This window comes from Sorex fumeus, unplaced genomic scaffold (genome assembly GCF_029834395.1).
Source record: "Sorex fumeus unplaced genomic scaffold, SorFum_2.1 ptg000128l, whole genome shotgun sequence".
In the NCBI taxonomy this organism is placed as follows: Eukaryota; Metazoa; Chordata; class Mammalia; order Eulipotyphla; family Soricidae; genus Sorex; species Sorex fumeus.
This window is the reverse complement of record NW_026606185.1, coordinates 28,149,901-28,167,566: the sequence shown is the minus strand read 5'-3', so window position 1 is coordinate 28,167,566 and position 17,666 is coordinate 28,149,901.

Genomic DNA, 17,666 nt, shown 5'->3' with positions numbered 1-17,666 from the left:
TGGCACGTGGGTGCGTCTGTGTCAGCCGGTGTTCAGGCTCTAGCTATCCATCAGCAGCCATCTTGTTGTGTTTGTTTAAGCAACCACAGATGCAAGAGAGGGAGGGAGGCAACAGAGGGAGGGAGGGAAGGAGAGAGAGAGGAGAGAAAGAGAGACAGAGAGAGAGACAGAGAGACAGAGAAATAGACAGAGACAGAGACAGAGATAGAGAGAGAAATGGAAACAGAGACAGAGGGAGAGAGCACAGAGACAGAGAGACAGAGAGGCACACACATGCACATACGCACGCGCACACACACACACACACACACACACACATACATATACACAGAGAGGAGAGAGAGTATACTACCCCATTTATAGATCCCTGGTGAGGCTTCAAATCCACTCTAAACACTTGGGGCTATAGTAGATTCTATTTTTGCAACCCCCCTTTCAACTGGGATGAGGTTTGCCTTGGCATTGGACCTATCACTGGCTGAATTCCCTTTAGTTCCTGTTTGCTATAAAGCTTTCTTTGAGTCTTGAGTGTTTTTGCAGTCCATTCTGCGCAAGAGAAAAGGAGCATTCCCATCTTGAGGTAGCTCCCAGTTGGTTGCCTGCTCCCTCCAGATGGAATTCTGCCCTTCTGGAGCCCCTGCGAAGATCAGCTGTCTTCAGCTTTTGCATTTTTCTTTAACAAGCAACAGCCTTGAGGATGGTTGTCTTGGATGAAGAAGGAAGAGACAAGCTGAGCATTACCATGCCGGGAAGGGAGCCATTTTTTAACCCATCTTGAAATTTTTGGTCACAAACGCAAGAACCTGATTGTTGTGGAGTTTCAAGCAGGCAAAAACCTGAGATGAAAGGAAATAAAGTGACTGCTGACAGACTGGAGAACATGACTTAATCAGCAGCTAAAATCAATGAGTCGAAGGCTGCCTGCCCCCAGCAAAAATCAATGGGGGGAAAAATGGGCTGCTGGTCTAGATATTTGCAATATTTGTATCTGCCCTAAGACCAACCAGAACTCTTTATCCCTTACTTGAGCCCTGCCCCCTAAAATTTAGCTGTCCTCAAAATTTCCCAGGAATTTCAGAATCCATTCCTGAATGAATTGGTGTACCAACTCTTTATATTGGTCTCCCTCACACAAAGACCAATATAGGTTTTCCTCTGCTGGCAGATTTCCAGGCTGATCATCTTCCATATCTCTATACCCAGATCTGGACTTCTTTCACCTTGAAGTGTCTTGAGCTCTATTTCATATTCCCTCTCCCCCCACCCCCCACAACAGTGGCAGTAGAAACAGAAGAGCAAAACATGGGAAGACGCAGTAGCAAACTCTCTGAGGCTGGAAGTGGTACTTGATACTTCTGTCATTTGGATTCACAAGGATGTGAGGAGTCAGGGAAATACATATCCAAGCTAGAAAATTTGGCAGTTTAGTACTTTGCTTTGCCACATCCCCACCAAGTCAAACCCACATCCCCTGGCAAACAGAACTCAAAATCCTAAAATAGAAGCAGGAGAATTTTTAAAGAACAGCCATAAAGTAATTGTTGGGAACTATTCTTAAATGTTTTATAGTCTCCTGAAAGCAAATAATTTTCTTTAGCTGTTACAGAATCACCCCCCACTGTGAGTAGCACCAAGAGCTAATTGAACACAATTTTTGAGAAGAGAGCTCTAGGTGATTTTGAAGTTTTGGAATATGAGGCCATCTGAATCTCAGGTTAACAGACAGATGTCTCAGTGGAAGAAAATATGTTTGATAGTGCCCAGCCCAGATTTCCCTGATATCTTGGGAAATCTTCCTCTATAGGTATTGTTGAATTTAAAGATACTAGGATGCCAAGGGGTTCTTATTAAAGAAATTATATATTGTATCCCACCCCACTCACCACAGCAGAACCATCAGACATTCTAATTATTCTACAAATATTCTTTGGATTCCAACTTTCCATTAATTTTTGTTTGGTTACTCACCTAAAATAAAATTATAATGTCACCCTCTATTTAAAAACTTACATGGATCTCTACCAGCTAAAAATACCCTCCTTGTGAATCATCCATTGAGAAAATGTGTATTGTCCGCTGTTGAGTTTTTCCACAACTCAACTCAATACGCAATACAATACATAGCAAATAAGAATGGTGGGCTGTTGCGAAGGCAGGCCCGTGTGTGGGCCGGTACAGGCAGGACACGGAGGCAGCATTTGGTGGACCAGGAGCAGCCTCCCCAGGCTCTTCCAGGACAATGGGTAAGGATGGGCAATGGGTGGATTGCCCAATCTCTCCCTTTAAGGTGCAGTCATAGTCATCATTATGAACATAGTCTCAGTCATCAAAGTTCCATCACACTAGTCTCCTCGTGAACCTCAAAGTATCCAAAGGCTGTTTTCCTCCACATCTTCTTGTTGTCTGCCCTTCGTTGCCGTGCTCTCTTTCTATCTTCTTCATTTGTTCTCTGTTTCTCTGTGTGCTCTTTTCTATATGTGCTCTTTTCTATCTGTCTCTCTAGTCTCTGACTCTCATCTCTGTAGTCTTTCCTTTGGTCTTCGTTTCTAGCCTCAGTCTCTCCTCTCCAGTCTCAGAAGTCTGTCCTTTTCTAACTTCCATCTTCTACTTCTAACCTTGGCATTGTGCTCTTCTCTTAAGTCCTCTGTCTTCTGACCCTGCCGTTGCTATTGTGCTCTGTATCACTCTCTCTATCTCCTGCTCTCTAGTCTGCTGCCGCTGTCTTCTTCAGTCCCTGATCTCTTCTTCTTCTGACCTCTGACCTCTGTTGAGTTGAGTTGTGAAAAAACTCAACGGTCCACTACTATGTGCACTGTTGTAGGCACCAAGAAAATAAAAGCAGGTTAGCATGGTTTGGGGCTATGCTTTGAACATTGAACATTGTTTTGAACACTGAACCATTAGAGTGCATAGTCATGTGTTAGAGAAATATAAAAATGAAGACTAAGAATCTTAATACAGAGCAATGTCTATCCTATTACTTTACCCAAGATACCAGGTTGGTACTTAATCACTTAATCACTTAACTTCCCGTTAGTCGTCGATTTGCTCGAGCGGGCGCCAGTAACGTCTCCATTTGTCCCTGTCGCGTGCTAGTGTAGCCCAATAGCATCTCTTCGCTCTGGGAACATGAAGGGCCTCAAACCGATCGTTCATGATCTTGACAAAGAAGTCTGACCATCTGGTAGGTGGGCGGCCACGCGGTCTTTTGACATCCCGTGGAATCCAGTCGGTAACAGCTCTCGTCCAGCGGTCGTCTTTAAATCTCATTACGTGACCAGCCCATCTGATTTTCGACACCTTGGCAAATGAGACAGCGTCCCTGATCCTTGATCGTCGACGGATGTCAGAACTCCGGATTCTTTCTCTCATTTGAGTGAAACGTGATATTCCAAGCATAGCCCTTTCTATTCTTCTTTGGGAGACCTGAATAGCGTTCTCATCTTGTTTGCGTAGGGCCCAGGTCTCTGAGGCATAAGTTAATGCAGGAAGAACAGTGGAATCAAAGAGATGTGCCCGGAGCCGGAGGTTCTTCGTCCTCTTAGCTATTTCTTCGACGTTCTTGAAGGCGTTCCAAGCCGCTCTCTTCCTCCTGCGCAGCTCGGGTGCCAGGTAATTTGTCATGTTGACCTCTCGACCTGGGTACACATAGCTGTTGCATTCGGAGATGGTCGTTCCGTTGAGAGCGAATGGGGCATCAGGAACGAGGTTGGCACAAAAAGAAAATATTTATCTTTATTTAGGAAGTGGAAAGACTGAAGAAATTTTGTTTCATAAAAGATGAGATGTGTAAGTTAGGCCTTGAGATACGAGACACACTCTTTTTAAAAAACAAGGTAGTGATGTGGGAAAAAATCTAGTTTTATAAGAATAGCATTTACAAAGAGACAGGGGCATAAATTAGTAGTGCATAATGAAAAAAATCTCAGTGGGTAGGAGCTTAGGGACTATATGCAGATGCAGGTGAGGAGGAGGTGGGAAATGGCAAAAATAGTTCTAGGTAGAAAGACCTGGAATTCTGATTATTGCTACAAAGGAGCAGAAATAAAGTAAAATAAAGGGAAGTTTGTAGGAAACAGTCAAACCTTATTATTTTTCTCTTGAACATCCTTCATGAATTTCATTTCAAAATCTGCTTGCTGTTTGTGCCTTCACATGTTACCTTTTCTATATCGAAAACCTTGTTAATTACTTCTCAAACCCTTCATTTCATCTAATTGCAATCTGAGTAACCACAAGTAAGCATGTACCCCAAAATAAAGTTCATGTGGAGTTGATGCCACATCATTTGACCCTGACTACTCATTATTGGCTTTGCTTGAGAAAATTTCCTCTGCAAATTCCTGAATAAAATGTGTCTTCTACAATTTTCAGCTGAGAAGTTGTTATATAGAAAATTTTAAATATATCCATATTGATCAATTGGGAGGGAGCACTTGTATTGCTACCGTGTGCTCATCTGCACTAGAAATTATTTTTAGTGGTTAAAAATACAACACACCAAGGACTGCAGAGAGAGAGAAAGAGAGATTGAGAGAGAGAGGGAAGGAGGAAGAAAGAGAGAGAAGAGAAAGAGTATTGGGGGTGGGGCAGTAGGTAGTGGTAGTGTTGGTTGAAGATTTGTAAGTCTGAAGGGAGGGTAATCTGAATATTTAATAACTACTTCAAATGTTTTTATAAACGTGGACTTTTGAGAATTAGTGATCTAGAACAGGGGTTAGAAAACATTTTTTATTTCCAGACAAAATAGTTTATCTTGTAGACTACAAATGATCTATTTCTTCTTCCCTTTTCTCTTTCTTCTCTTCCTCTTTGACCATTAAAAATAATTAGGCATATATTTTTTTAAAAATTGGGGGTCGTACCCAGTTGTTCTCAGGGCGTATACCTGGCTCTATGCTGAGGAATACTCTTGGCAGGTTCGGGGGAGCTTATGGGGTACTGGTGATAGAACCCAGGTCCTTCACATGCAAGGCAGGCACCCAAGTCACTGTACTATCACTCTATCTCAAGCATCATTTTTAGATTGTGAGCTATACCCCCCAAAAAAAAACCCCACAAAATCAGGCTATAGGCCAGGTCATATGTTAACATCTGACCAAGATTTTGCATCCTTTAACTTCTCTAGTGAACTCCTTTCGTGGAAGCCCATGTCTCCAGGTGCAGACAAACAGAAATCAAAATCATTTCTGTTCTTTGAAGGATGTGGGGTCTACTTGTTCAACATTTTTCCTTGGACCCTGGTGCCTTGGGAATATGTCCATGTTTGTTGGTCACCCAGTCAGCCAAGCCTTGGGATAGTGTGTGCTCTGCCAGTTTGGGGGATGACACCTCTTGGTTCAGTTTCTTAAATGCAGTCTCTTAGTCCTAGGTTAACAGGAGTGAGTAAAACATCAAAACTAAAAATGGTAATTTAGGTTCTCAAACCTCTGATTCCACTGACCAGCACTTGGCAGACTACTTCCTGCATCTTGAGTATCAGCTTCTCAGTGGCCTTAAGACTGTCAACACCGATTCGCTATTCTCTCTTTGAGGTCTTCTGTGGGCTTTTTTTTTTTCTGGGGAAAGTAGAAGTGCCAGCCCATCGTACCACTCACTCTACAACTTGACAGTGGCTAAGAGAACATACTCCTCATTAAGCTTCTCTGAGAGGTGTGAATATGTACAAGATGATTCAATATATTTTTCTTGTGTTCTTCAGTTTATATATTCTGCCATGTGAATTTTTGACATTTTATTGTGCTGCTCTAAGCTGCTCATGTTAGGAACTGCCCCTGACCCAGGGAAGAGCTTGTAAGCTAGTAGAGGCAGAATAAACACATGTGCATAGTCCTTTGTAGTAGGCCTTTGTGCCCTGGTAGCTGTTGGTTATCTGCGTGGTCAGTCCTCCTGTGGTTACAGTGAAAAGGGCAGTGATCCTTTCTTTGGAGATGGTTTGTAAGCAGTCCTGCCTGCAGGCTGTGGTGATCAGGATGACCTCTCCAGTCCTATCTGGCCTTGGAAAGCCTGTGATTTCTCCCTGGAATCTCTTTTGTGCTCTGAGCTCATTCACATCAATTAGAAACACAACAGTTTACACTTCTATAGGAGGGAGGAAAATGAACCCTAGCAGTCTTCCTCTCCAAACCAGACCTCATTTTTCCAAGTCACCACCTTACTCTCATCTGTAAAGCGCTAAATAGCCTAAGACCCAGTTATCTTTGTGACAATCTCTCCCCAGGTGCCCCATCGGGTAATTATGCTCAGCAGGAATGCTCTAGCTGCCCATCTCTGGAGTTAAACTCATTAAGACTAGAGGCTGAGAAATTCTCTACAGAGGGTCCCCACCCTGGAAATGATGGGCATTCCCCTTCCCAGGCTACCAGGATGGGGGTTGGTGGGATTTAGGGTCTGGTGTAACACTCAGGATTGCCACAGAGCTTGCTTTAACCTGGATTCACTGCTCTGATTTGTACTTTGGGAAAGGTGCTTGCTATTGGGTCAGGAGAGAGGAGGCACAGGAGGGAAGAGGCCAGGAGGAGGTGCCAGTTTATGAACTAAAGTGAAGCTGAAACAAAGCCAGGAAGATTGCTTGTTCCAGAGACTGAGTTATGACCAACATGTTGATCTGTTAATGAGTTCTCAAGAAATTTAAAAAGAACTTGTCCTCTGTTACACATCAGAGGATGGGTATTTCTCCTCTCCTCTATGAATAAAGTTTCAAGAACTTGTATGGGATTGGAATTGGGCTAGAAACATGGGGTCCTCCTGGGAGCCTGGTAGGTGGTAGAGGGCTCTGCCTTTGAGGCAGCTAAGAGCAGAGTAAGTCATGGAGCAGCTCCCTGGGGGAGGTCCCAGAGCACATCAGAAACTGGGATGAAAGGAGGGAAGTAGAGGGGTCAGAACTAGAAGGTTTGTGAAAATCAGAGGTGAAGAATGTCTGCCAAGTGGAAGTCTAAATTGATCAGTAGGATCAAATTGGTTAAAAGGAATGACACTCTCTTCTAATTTATTATGGAAATGAAAACAGAGTTTTTGGTTATAAAACAGTAAATATGCAGATACAAGAAAATCAGAGCCTCAAACTGGAACTGAAACATAAAGAAATAAATGTATTCACCAAATGTGGAATGTGTGAGAGAAGGAGAGGAACTGAAGACCTAAGATATATTCCAGAGCCTCCTCAATTTTGATAGAGGATTGGGTAAGTCTTTTTTTGAGACAATAAAAAAAGAATCTCTACTTCTCTGGTCCAATGGAATGAAATGTCAGAGATGGCTTGTGCTGAAAGATCCGACATGAGAAATGTGCCTGTGATTTTGTAACATGTAACCTTTCCAGTCAAAAATAAGTATCATAAAGGCCATATATTGATTTAAACTGGACACTAAGATTCCTTGAATGATCAGGAAAGGATCACCCTACTTAAATACCTAAGTGTGGTTAATAACTGAAAGAATTTTTTCATGCTGGACTTTATGAAGACAATAAAAACATTAATTGAAATGACTGAGCATATGTTATGAAATGAGACTATGTGCATATACCATAAAATATAATTATATGCAAAAAACTATAAATGAGTCTATACTGGAATTCTGTTATCATGCATGATTTGTTCCTCATGAAGTAAATGGTTTAAAAGAAACACTTTATCATTATGGCCAAGACTACAGTCTCTGTTCTCTCCAATTTGGTTGAGATTAATTTTCTTCTCCCAGAGTCCAGGTGCTTCTAAGCCTCTTGAATGTGTCCTGTGTAGTACTCCTGCATAGTTATTGTGAAGTCCTGTGTTGCTGTGTTCTCAATTACTCCTAGTAATCTGGAGTGTAAAGAAGAGAACCCAAGCTATTTCTTCCCTTTTTTTCTTCATCTGTTCCATTTTTTCCCTCCCCTCAGTGACCCCAGATCCTGTGGAAAGAAGTCCTTCCTCTGTGCTAACAGTTTCCATTGGATGACTGGGGTTCCTAGAAACCTCACTGCCTCCTTTGGACCTTCAAACCTTCAAACCCTGGAGACTTCCTGCTGTTGTAAATCACTGGTTCGCTTTCCTGCCACCTGTTTTTTGTTTTGTTTTGTTTTATATATTTTAACTCTTTCAATACCTTTGTAACAAGTTCCATATATAAAACTTCTTCTGCTAAACTTGTACAGTTCTGTATTTTTGGCTACACATCTGACTTGATATAGATTCACAGAAAATAATCACAAAATATACATACTTTTTATTCATTTAAAAAAAATCCAACAAGAACTGTGCTTATTTGTTTTCAGAGATACACTTTTTTCTTTAAATGCTCACTTAAAAATAACTTACCAGATATGTAATTCTAGTTAATGTTCTCTCTCTCTCTCTCTCTCTGCTTTTTGGCCCTCACCCAGCAAATCCCAGGGGTTACTCCTGGTTCTGCACTCAGGAATTACTCCTGGCAGTGCTTGGGTGACCATTTGGGATGACAGGGATCGAACCCAGTTCGGCCACATGTGAGGCAAACACCCTACCCACTGTACTATTACTCCAGCCCCAAACCTTCTTTTACCTTATGGGTAGTTTGTAAGTTTACCTGTGCTAATCTCAGTGAAGGTGGGTCTAAATGCTTCTTCTGTTGTAAGATAAAACTTCTAGCAAAGAGCAAGTCTCAAAATATGTCTCTCTCTGAGCAGAAATGTGTCTATGGCTTCTTCTTATGTATGATTATTAAAATCCTCCATGTTTGGGGCCAGAATAATATTGTAGCAGATAAGGCAGTTGTCTTGCAGGAGCTTGATCCCAGGTACCATATGTGGTCCACTGAGTTCAATCAGGAGTGATCCCTGGGTGCCTTATTCTGGGTACCATATATACAGTCCTCTGAGTCCAACCAGGAGTACAAGCCCTGATCGCTGTCTTGTGTGGCCACAAAACCAATAAATAAAAATAAATAAAATCCTCCATGGATTTTTTCCATCTTACCCTTTCATACTCTTAGTGGGCATTGACAAAAGCGTGACTGCCTCAGTGTCTACTTGGGGGGAAGGGGTTGTTGTTGAACAAAGAAAAAAGGGAATTTCCAAGGAAAAACATGTGGAGACGAAAAGACTAAGGGCTCTGCTCTCAATCACTGAGAACAATTTTGAGATCTGTGGAGAGCTGAAGGAGTTGCCCACCAGAATAATATGTTGGAGTGCTTCAGGGGCTAGGAAAGTGGGTGACTTAAGAGGCATTTAGTTAAGAAACTTTAGGAAAGTTAAACATACTAGGAATGAGAAACAATGGGCGAAGGACCACATTCAATAATTCAATTCAATCAACACTTTTAGAAACACCTTTCATAGGCTAGATAACTGTGCATCTGGCTCAGGGAATAGGGAGAGAGAAATCAAACTTTGTGCCCTCATGAAGTAAATAAGAAGGAATTACAAAGAATCAGGTGGAAGAATACAGATGGTGTGTAACATATTGTCGAAGTCAAGGTGTGAAAAGGAGAGACAAACGAAGGCAGGAGATTGAAGCAAAGCAGCAATAATAAAGACTTCAGAGAACAACAGAAAACAGAAGCTTGATTCCTCCTAGCCATGTGGGATGGGTCAGGATTGCATGTGACACTCTGAGCCTGACCAGGGGTGTGCATTCTAACCAAGGCAGATGTTCCTTAGTGTCCACATAGCCATTCTACAACAGCACTTCTCACTGGTGTATAGTGTTCTTGTTCCAAATGGAATAAAAAGTTAAGGGACATACAAAAGAGATGTGGCTTGTTTGGGATTTAATTACCTATATCCTGAGTCCTGGGGACTGTGCAGAAGTTAGGGGGCAGCAAGGCATTCAAAACACACATCTGGAACACACCTGGAACCACATGGGCTCTAGAACATTGCTGGGCTGTAGCAGGGGAAGACATTTAGCATAGCTAGGGTAAGCCTGGTGGTTCTGGGCACTGCAGGGTGCAAACAGTACTGCACTCTCAGAGGTCCTAGCACTGAACCCCTGGTTCAGTTGACCAAATTTCACTGAGAGTGACTACACGGTTCCCTGAACACCATTTGGGAGCACCCCAACAAAAGAAATAAACACTTAAGTTCTGTCTCCGGCTTTCCTGCCCCAAGGAAGCCAATCAAGAAAATCTTCATGCCCACTAACTGTTCTGTGTTCTTGGACACGTAGTTCATATTGACATTGTCAGTAATTAGAGTTAGCTGACATGGAAATTGTGTGTATTTGTCAAGGACCGAACAGAATAGAATTTACTCTCTAGTACATAGGCTCGGTAGGTCACCATCCCCATAAAACTCTGGTTTGCTTTGTGTGTAGATTTTAGAGATGTAATTCTTAATTGTGAGCTTCTTTACTTTGTGAGCTCTTTTTCCTACTGTGAGTAACCGAGTGCACTGTTTTTATAGACTATTTTCTTATAACATATTTACATGTGTAAGAGTTACTAGCTTAGTGAAGCAATTAAAATAATGTGCTTAAGTGTTTATTAGGAAGGCATAAATACCTTATAATAAGGTATATAAGAATATTAGAGATTTCTATTTAAATGGCACAATTATGACATCTCATCTTGTTCTGCTTAAAATTTCAAAAGAAAAAACAAATAGCATTTTCCTTGAGGTTTAGCATCACACTGGCTTGTTCCAATTTATTCTGCTGCTCAGAGGTTGAAGAGATAGTACAGAAGATAAGGCACTTGATTCTAACTAATTCTAGTTTGATTCCCAGCAGTGCCAGAAGTGACTCCTGAGAACAGAGCCAGGAGTAGACCCTGAGTACTCTCAGGTGTGGCCCCAAAACAAACCAAAAAAATTGACTACAGATTTATTTTGCGAAAATAAATATCTACGTTTGAAGCTCAATAAATTAGAATTTTGAAGAGCACATAAGTACATGAATGTTTGATTTTAAGCTTTTTTTTCATTTATATACCTAAAAAATTAATGGAACTTTCCTTGGACTTAAATCCATTCCTACTTGAATCATATAGGATCTAAAAATTAAGAAGGCTAGGCTGAATTTGTCTGTTAACTTAATAACGGTCATAGGTGAGTACCTTTCCTCTCCTATTTTACATCATTTGGGATTTGCTTTTCTTTCTCCTAAGCCAGCCGATAAAATAACCACATGTATCATAATAACAACACTAGCTACAAATATATGAGAAGCTACCCTCTGCAGAGCATTTACGGATGGTCTATATGTGGTGGAATTTTTTCTCCAGGTTCAGAGAATTCCAGGTTCATCAAAGTGTCAGAGGTGACATTTGGAGTGAGTTCAGACAGATGACTACTGGTACCTATACCAGAGATAAGCTTGTCTTCGACTGATTTGTGATTCTTAAATAGCCCACATGTTTACTTCTCATTATGGAATTGGTATTTAACATTCTTGGCACAGGAATACCAAGCGAAGTCTCATTTCTTCAGTGGCTGATTCCCTTCACAATGCCGAAGGCCTTTGTTGGGAGCTGATAGCCTGCAAAGGAAATCTGCCTGAATGGATTTTTAGGCAGCTGATGCAAGGAATAACCGCAGAGCTGTGCCGAAAGTTGTGAGGACATAGGAGGTTAGGACCTCACTAAATCCATGATCAGAGATGTTGGCCGTCTAAGGCCAGCAACTTGAATGGCTGAGATGGAATCTGAGTCTGTGGGTGGCCAGGAAAAAGTGCTTGACAAACAGCAAAATACCTGTGTCTCCACTCTAGGGAGAGTATTCCTCATCCCCATTGCTCCTCAGAAATAACCATGTTGTTAGCACCACAGCCTCTCCTTGAAATTGCGACTCTGTTATGTCAAACAGAATTTGTCAGCCCTCCCTCAGCGTGCTGAATGCAGTAACTGATCATTACTCCCTAAGATAGGGAAAAGGGGAAAAAAAGCAACAATTAAAGAAACCATAAAATAATCTGTTAAAGCAAGCAAGAAAGAAGCTCTCTAAACCTTTTCATCAGGGTATCTGGAAGGAGCAAAGAGAAATTCAGTAGTGGTACATGAGGTCCTTCATTGATTACTGAGAGGCAAAGCTCTGAAATAAAACAAATGATCAATTCAGGGAGGGATGGGTTCTGCCAGGTGCCCTGTCAACGTCACCTTGTGAATGGCCATTTATTAATTGCAGTGGTGTTTGCTTTGAATGAATTTCTTTAATGTTTTTTCACCTATTTATTTAATTCATTATTAAATATGTTGTTCAATTATCAGAGTTCATACTACCTGCTCACTGCTGCGTTTGTTCAGAAGGTACTGATAATATTGGGCTGCTTCGCAGGAAAGAAAGCACCAACACCACGAAAAAATTTCAAAGACACATTGAATTTTCTTACAGTTTTAATATGAGGTGTAATATCAATAACTTTAATGGAACTGGAGTTGGTGCTCGAATAGGCATCCTGCTGCTCCTCAGATAAATGGCTTGGCTCCACCTTAGCATTCATCTGCCAGGGCTCGACTTTATCAGGGCCCCAACTCAGATTCCATTAATGTTATCTCTTAATTAGCTATGCGATTAACCTGTGTTACTCCTGCACAATAATGAGTGGAAAACTGAACCAGAGAAGTTCAGCTGCCTCATAACTCCCTCTCCAGAAGCCAAATCATTCTGGAAACCATTCCAGGAAGAAAATAAAAACCCAACCTCCAAGCAGTGCTGATACCTTCTTCCCTTGGATACCAGGGTGAATTTTGTCTTCTGAAGGGAAAAACAGTTGGGATTTTTACAAATACTAATACTAGGTATCAGATATTGTTCTAGTGCTTTGTATTCATCATCATTTACATCGTTGTAGCTGATCTAGTGGATAGGTCCAATTATTATCCCTTCTTTACAGAGGAGTTTGAAAAACAGAAAGGTAAGAAACCTTGTTCAAGGTTAGACAGGTGGGAGGTGACGAGGTTAAGATGAAATGCAGGCAGAAGCCAGGGCACCCGAGCAATTGGTCATCCTCTGGGAGCTTGAGTATAGAACAGGGAGGGAAAGGAATGATGGGAGAGCAGCAAATGCAGTCCCAAGGCCCCTGAAGTCTAAGTCCCCAGGACATCCTCCTCGAATAGGGCATCTCAGTGAGGGAGCAGGGGGCTGGCAGGGAAGTGCCTTCTCTCTGTGTAGATTTTTCTGCTCATAGAATTTCACTTTCTGGTGGCTCTCTAGGGAGTCGGGGCTTGCACTAGTGGACTTGTATGGCCCTGAGCAAAATGGAGAGATGGAAAAACATCTTGGCAGGTCTGTCTCTCCCTTTCTTTACTGAATCCTTTGTCCCCTCAAAGTCAGATTCCCTTCCTGCCACCTTTTCTTTCACCTCCTCATCTCCTCCAAGGCACAGGGGTGCTGCCCCACTTTTCTGACCAAATTACCCCAATCATCGAACATGTGCTGTGAGGACAAGCAGAACTGAAAGGAGAGTGATCTTGCCAGTGCTGCTGCAATAAAGGCTGAAGTAAAGGCTGACCTAAGTGAAAAGCCACCCATTCCCCCCAGGCCCCTACCCCACCTCCAGTCTCCTCTTCCTAGAGCTGAACCAGCTTTTAAACATAAATTTCACATCGATCAGGAGAGAGGACCAACCCTGCATGAAGGTATTAAAGTAACACCATTCTCTCGCCTTCTTCCCTGTTCTGTCTGCATCTCTCAGTCAAGTCATTGTCCCCAGACAGTGATGGAGATTTGCAGTGGCTGGAGAAAGAAGAGAAATTTGGTGTCCCCACCCTTCTTCTTCCACCCATGCCCTGCATCTTTCCAGTCTTCATCTCCCATTCAACTAGAAATCAGAAAAGTTACATCATTCACCAACTTCTCACCCTTACAAGATCATAGCACTTCTGCAGGCCCTTTGCTCTGCTAGACTTATTATTTGCGATTGTCTCTATTGAAAATAGATCATTAACTATATACCATTCAGGCACAGTTGAGTGTAGATGAGAGAAATACTCACAATGTGATGTATATTTCAACTTTTTATTTTATGAATTTATTTCAAGTCTGATATATATGTATATATATGTATACAGGAACATATATATCATTAATTCTTTAAGTAGATTTACTTTAAAGTACATTATAAGTGATATCATGTTACTGCACTTAAATTAGAAAAAGTTGAAGTAACTATCTTTTGGAGCCATATTAAAAATAAACATCCTAAGAAATACAAAGTTTTAATTCATCTATTATTTTTATATGATATTCAAGGAAACACTTAAAAGTTCTGCCAGGAATTTATCTAACTCTTGACTATTTCTGTTGCCTTCTTCCACTTTTTATTCCCAGACTGGGAAAACATGTGAACAGTTTCTGTTTGACAGTTTCTATAGCTTGCAGCCTTCTAGGAAAAACTGGAAAAAAAACTACTTCAGTAGGGAGGAAGAAGAAAAGAGGAAGAGGAGGTTAGGAAGAAGGGGTAAGAAGCCAAGCTATTATATAGAAAGAATATCAAGTACGGAAGGGTTCTTTAGCTCACATTTTAATGCCATTGCAGCAAGAGGTAGAGTGGAGAGAGTGGTGGACACATTTTACTACATGCTCAGAACAGACCAAATTCATTTCTACTCAGCTAATGGAGAATTTCGAAGGTAAATGTTGCCTGTCTGATATTTACATAGGGCATTAAAACCCACAAATCTCCTGTGTGAGTGCTTTTTTCCCAAAGACACTGAGATCAGTTTATCAGCTAAGACTTGCTTTATTTTGAAAATAATGTCTGCTTAGGTGAACACATACTCTCCCTGAGAGCTTGAATTTGTTTTTAAAGCAACATTAATGACTAATGGTGAGTCATCCAGTTTTGTGGTTTGGTACAGTAGTTTATATTTATGTAATAGCTTAAAATTCAACTTTGAGCAATGTCCACAGCAGGGAAGAACAATTAGTAAATTCATTAATTGTGCTTTTGTGTACACTTTTATTCTCAAGGCTAATTATTTGTTTAAATTATTTTGCCTCTATCAAAAGTGTTACCACATGAAAATATTTCAGCTTAGGTTTCTAGTATGAAATATAAGGCTTGGGAAGTTCAGAAATTCTTCTGAAATATAATCAGCTTGCATGCTTGCATTTGCTAATGACTGGTACTCAACACGGAGCCTTTCATTTAAGCATATAAGCAATTAGTTCGAGGGACTCTAAGGGCATTAAAAAACAAAAAGACATGGTTCATACGATTGCTTATCCTTCTTCTTGATGTGGACAAATGGACATTTTCCATGTTATACCTTGAAATATAATCAAGTTCCGTTGTACCATAAGTTGGAATTATGCAGTTTTATGTAAAGCAATGCTATAAAAGGAATGCAGCAGTTGCCAAGCCAATATGCCAATGTACGTAATAAAATTGAAGCTTCACTCTTTTCTTGTTTAAATGGAGACAGAGATGGGGGGGAAAAGCCCTCCTTTTCCTCTCTTTTCTAAATTCTCTCTGTGTCTGCGCTGGAGCTTGAAGATGAACCAGCTGCCGCTGAAGCAGAGGCTTCCCAGTTCCCAGCTCCAGGTGTGTGGCCTGAAAAGAGATTGATGGCCAAGTGAAGTCGCAGCCAGTTCCCTCCCCCCGGTACAAGGGAGTGAGAGTGCAACATACAAATGGCCAGTCCCCCCTTCTCCAGCGTCTTCCCAGCCTGGCTCTGTCCTTAGGGAGGTGCATGGTCCAGAGTGCACAGAAGGAGAAGCATGATAAGGATGCACTGGAGCACCTGCCGAGTCTCTGAGCTGTGTGAGGCATTCCACCAACAGATGGGATCATTGTGAGTCCCACTTCTCAGATGAGGAAATGGGGCTCAGAATGTGGATTGGAATCCAAAACCGTGTGACTGCAAGTCCAGTGGCCTTTCCATCATGCCGTGTCATTTTCCTGGGATCTGGCATAATACCTTGCCATAGCAGATGTTTCGTTCGTTCATTCATTCAGTCATTCATTCATTCATTTATCTTTTTCAGTTAGGAGATATTTACAGAAGGAATTCCACATTTCTGGTATTTAGTAGTAAACAAATTAGATACAAGTTCTTGCCTTCAAAAATTTCAGCAAAGACCTAAGGTATCTTCCCCAAATGTGGCTGGCTCTAGTCTGATACTGTGTCCCTCCTGTATTCCCTGAGCTCTGTCAGGACTGATCACTGAGCACAGAGCCAGGAGTAAACCCTGATCACCAGTGAGGGTAGCCCAAAATACACCCCCATCGTAAACACACACACACACACACACACACACACACACACACACACACAAAGTCAGCAATACTTAAATGAATGCATTTCATTCTAGAGATCTGAAGTTGTTGAATAAAGGTTGTACAAATATAAACCAGGTCTTGAGTAAAAGTACTATGGCTTCATCATTCATAACCACATTTCCTGTGTCAATTGTTTTCTCTGTTTCTCCAAAATTTTACTGTGTTAAAGCATCATGAATTATAGTGATTCATAGTTGTGTTTGCCAATTGCTTTCATGTGCAATGAAAAAAATAAATAAACAAATAAGCTGAACACACACATCCAGACTGTGAGGGAAAGCAGAAAGTCTGTGGCCTTAGACCAACTGTCCCAGTTACGTCAAGGTTCAGTTCATCAGCCGGCTGAAACCTTCTCCCAGGCTCAGGTAGAGTAGTAGGAAGCTGCTATAATAGGAAGAGCAGGCCCTGGAATGTGCTTCTGCCCTCGCTGTAGGAAATCAGAGCTTCTCCTGCTAAGGAAACCAAGGAAAGAATGTCGCCAGCCTCAAATATCAGGGGAAACAGAGGAGAATTTTAGACTGAAAATACAGGGAAGGAGGATGTATTTGTAACTCCACAGGGGTCTGGCTTAGTTGTTAAATGTTTGTATTCTGAGTCTGCTCACACTCGAACATCAGTCCTGAAAATCACCAACTTGCAGATGGGAAGGACCTATGAAGTCATCTACCCCAGAGAGCTCGGCCTGCCGAGGACGCATCTTTGCACAATATGTTGGAAGCCCTTTCTCCACCTAGTTCAGACATCCTGGAGGACTGTGCTTCACCCTGTCCCTTAGGAGCCAATTCCAAAAGCCACACGCAGCACATTTTAGAGCGAAGATGTGGCCTGGGTGGGGGTCTATTTGTAATTATCCAAAGCACTGAACAGAAGCATGGGGTCATGAAAAATGGCTCCAATCCCTCTCCTCCTCCTCTCTGTGGGGCCCTCCCACCCTGAAGCTTGCCTGAGGCTGGAGTTCAGAGCACACAAAAAGATGCCAGGTGGTAGGGTCCCCAGCCTCTGCTCGGTGGGGGGAGACAGGGGCTGGGCTTGGTCGGTCGTTCCAAGCACACCACAGACCCGTAAAGCACTTCCTGTCAGCCACATGGCCCCCGCAAGACTGATCCCTTTGTTCCATCTGCCTGCTTAACACCCTCTCTGTGCTTCAAGTAATGATTTAGGAGCACAAAAAAAATTAGATGACAAGATGTTCGTCACAGCATTGTTTATGGTTGTGAAAAAATAATAAAAATTATTTTCATGTCCAGCGATAGGAAGACTGGCTGAATAAATCATGAATAAGACCACACAATGCAGAGAAGTCTGAAGTCATTCAAAAAGATGCTCAAAAAGATATGTTTCCTTCCTGCAATTAAGTAAAAAGGGTGACTATAAAGAGTTTGTATAGCACACCAGTACTCTTTCCATATTTCATCAAAATAGATGCAGAGAATAGCATATTGCCATAATAATCTCTTAGTAAGAATTGACAGGAATATTTTCCTCCCTGCTA